General features: G+C 53.5%; 1 non-coding gene across 1 annotated transcript in view; it reads right to left on the bottom strand.

Annotated features, from left to right (window-relative positions):
* The window catches only part of LOC126445781 (small subunit ribosomal RNA), a 1,906-nt gene extending 1,691 nt beyond the window's left edge, over nucleotides 1–215 (bottom strand). The window contains exon 1 of the ribosomal RNA XR_007583101.1: nucleotides 1–215. This exon is cut by the window's left edge and continues 1,691 nt beyond it. This is a non-coding gene — a ribosomal RNA (small subunit ribosomal RNA).
* Nucleotides 216–3,832: the final 3,617 nt, after the last annotated feature.

Below are 3,832 nucleotides of genomic sequence, written 5' to 3'. Positions count from 1 at the left end.
TAATAAAAGCGTCCCTTCCATCTCTGGTCGGGACTCTGTTTGCATGTATTAGCTCTAGAATTACCACAGTTATCCAAGTAACGTGGGTACGATCTAAGGAACCATAACTGATTTAATGAGCCATTCGCGGTTTCACCTTAATGCGGCTTGTACTGAGACATGCATGGCTTAATCTTTGAGACAAGCATATGACTACTGGCAGGATCAACCAGGGAGCTGCGTCAACTAGAGCTGAGCAGCCGGCCGCCCGGGAGTGTGTCCCGGGGGCCCGCGCGAACACGCAAGCGTCCGCTCAATTATTCTGCAAACAGGAGGAGGCTGAGCTCCCCTGCACAACACACCTCGAAACCCTCTCAGGTCCCGGCGGCGCGCAGCGCCGTCCTAAGTACTTGGTCGGGTTCGAGAGAGGCGCAATCGCCCGGAGTTAGGCGAGTAGACGCTTTAGGTGCGACCACCCGTGCTCCCAACTGAGCTTGCCGCTGCCGACAGAGGCCCGGGAGCGTGCTGTCGTGGCATTGCCGGCGGGAGACAACACGCGCCACCTACGGTGACCGGCAGCTCCAACGCCAGCGCCACAGAAGGACAAAAGCCCTACTTGGGTGCCGAAGCGAACTCTCCCAGCACAGCGCACGCGCCAACACGTCCGCACAGCTGCGATACAAACCACCTGCGAGAACCGCTGGGGCGACCGAGCAGCAGACGGCGTCGCGGCGCCGAGCGCCGGGCGGCGGCGCATCCTCAGCGCACAAAGTCCTCAATCGGACCAGCACACTGCAGATGGCCACCGCGCTTCGCACCGGGCCCGCGAGGACCTACTTTGGCCGCAAGGCGCCGCGAGCAGGGGGCGCCGGCGCGCAGCTGCGCCGCCTGCCGCGTCCGTCGGCCGGCGCGCCTGCCACCGGCCGCCCCCACCAGCCGGCTGTAGCGCGTGCGCCCACGCACCGCGCTGCCAGCACGCCGGGCGGCCCCCCCTCACCGGCCGGGGACGGTCCCACCCAGCCACCGCCGCGTATCGCCTCACACCCAGATCCCCCCCCCCCCCCCCCTTTCACGTTCGTGGGCATGGTGGGTCCCCTTTCACGTTCGTGGGCATGGTGGGTATCCCTGAAACAACCGGTTAATAGCTCGACCGATCGTCGCCAACACTGATTCACCTCTAGCGAGAACAACCGCACCACAACGGGTTACCGGTTGTTCATTTGCGTAACGTCACCAGCAAACGTACACGTCCATCGCCATTTGCAACGAGTATTGCATGCCTGTGTCAGGTGTCACAACACACTACGTCTGCCCACATAGACGCAACAACATGTGCACGCCTAGAGAACACGTGGAAGGTAGACCCCGTACGTATGCGGTGTCCATTGCGCGAACGACTGTCAGCCCGCCTCTGCAGCATGTCGCAGATGTGGAACGCGGTGCAACATGCTATCACGGTGTGTGAGAAGAGACGACTACGTCCGAATACACGCTCCACTACATCAACAGACTGCTCATGCTGATCGCCATCCAGGGCGTCCGTTCCTCCCACACGTCTGTATGGCGTACCACACTGCAATCCAGCTCTTATAGGGAGACGACACGTAGCTGCGTGCACAATATTTGGACTGTATGGTCCGCCGTTGCTAGGCGCTGTCGTCATACGGTCACATGGGCCACGATGTATCATTCAGTACATACGGAGCAATGTGCAGTACAGTTTGTGGGTTTTGCGTACATCGGCGGACAGGTGACAGGCCGTACCACAACGTAGGCTGAGTACGTCGGCATGCGAAGGGCATTGAACATGCAAACTTCTCACCGACCAGCTTGCGAAGGCAGGGGGGAAGGGGGGGGGCATGTACGTCCTGCTGCTATCCACACTACAGTGTATAGCAGGAGCATGTGGAAAGTCAGCAACACCTGCAAGGTGTTTAACATGACGCGATACACAGGGGACCGGGCAGTGCGAGTAGCGAACTATATTGCGAGGGTTGCGGTTAGGCAACACTACACTACTTTAACGGGTTGCATAACAATTACAGAGCAGGTTCAGCGACAACGTGCGTCAGGTTAAGGCGCAATATAGTTTAGGTTACGGCGCACTTTAGGTTAGGTTAAGGCACATTATAGGTTAGGTTAAGGCACAACATGGGTTACGTTAAGGCACAACATGGGTTACGTTAAGGCACAACATGGGTTAGGTTAAGGCACAACATGGGTTAGGTTAAGGCACAACATGGGTTAGGTTAAGGCACAACATGGGTTAGGTTAAGGCACAACATGGGTTAGGTTAAGGCACAACATGGGTTAGGTTAAGGCACAACATGGGTTAGGTTAAGGCACAACATGGGTTAGGTTAAGGCACAACATGGGTTAGGTTAAGGCACAACATGGGTTAGGTTAAGGCACAACATGGGTTAGGTTAAGGCACAACATGGGTTAGGTTAAGGCACAACATGGGTTAGGTTAAGGCACAACATGGGTTAGGTTAAGGCACAACATGGGTTAGGTTAAGGCACAACATGGGTTAGGTTAAGGCACAACATGGGTTAGGTTAAGGCACAACATGGGTTAGGTTAAGGCACAACATGGGTTAGGTTAAGGCACAACATGGGTTAGGTTAAGGCACAACATGGGTTAGGTTAAGGCACAACATGGGTTAGGTTAAGGCACAACATGGGTTAGGTTAAGGCACAACATGGGTTAGGTTAAGGCACAACATGGGTTAGGTTAAGGCACAACATGGGTTAGGTTAAGGCACAACATGGGTTAGGTTAAGGCACAACATGGGTTAGGTTAAGGCACAACATGGGTTAGGTTAAGGCACAACATGGGTTAGGTTAAGGCACAACATGGGTTAGGTTAAGGCACAACATGGGTTAGGTTAAGGCACAACATGGGTTAGGTTAAGGCACAACATGGGTTAGGTTAAGGCACAACATGGGTTAGGTTAAGGCACAACATGGGTTAGGTTAAGGCACACCATGGGTTAGGTTAAGGCACACCATGGGTTAGGTTAAGGCACACCATGGGTTAGGTTAAGGCACACCATGGGTTAGGTTAAGGCACAACATGGGTTAGGTTAAGGCACAACATGGGTTAGGTTAAGGCACAACATGGGTTAGGTTAAGGCACAACGTAGGTTAGGTTAAGGCACAACGTGGGTTAGGTTAAGGCACAACGTGGGTTAGGTTAAGGCACAACGTGGGTTAGGTTAAGGCACAACGTGGGTTAGGTTAAGGCACAACGTGGGTTAGGTTAAGGCACAACATGGGTTAGGTTAAGGCACAACATGGGTTAGGTTAAGGCACACCATGGGTTAGGTTAAGGCACACCATGGGTTAGGTTAAGGCACAACATGGGTTAGGTTAAGGCACAACATGGGTTAGGTTAAGGCACAACATGGGTTAGGTTAAGGCACAACATGGGTTAGGTTAAGGCACAACATGGGTTAGGTTAAGGCACAACGTAGGTTAGGTTAAGGCACAACGTAGGTTAGGTTAAGGCACAACGTGGGTTAGGTTAAGGCACAACATGGGTTAGGTTAAGGCACAACATGGGTTAGGTTAAGGCACAACATGGGTTAGGTTAAGGCACAACATGGGTTAGGTTAAGGCACAACATGGGTTACGTTACGGCACAACATGGGTTACGTTACGGCACAACATGGGTTACGTTACGGCACAACATGGGTTACGTTACGGCACAACATGGGTTACGTTACGGCACAACATGGGTTACGTTACGGCACAACATGGGTTACGTTACGGCACAACATGGGTTACGTTACGGCACAAATTAGGTTAGGTTACGGCACAAATTAGGTTAGGTTAAGGCACAAATTAGGTTA

Source organism: Schistocerca serialis, unplaced genomic scaffold (genome assembly GCF_023864345.2).
Source record: "Schistocerca serialis cubense isolate TAMUIC-IGC-003099 unplaced genomic scaffold, iqSchSeri2.2 HiC_scaffold_360, whole genome shotgun sequence".
Taxonomy (NCBI): domain Eukaryota; kingdom Metazoa; phylum Arthropoda; class Insecta; order Orthoptera; family Acrididae; genus Schistocerca; species Schistocerca serialis.
The sequence above is the reverse complement of the archived record's forward strand: the minus strand, read 5'-3'. Positions and strand labels throughout refer to the sequence as shown.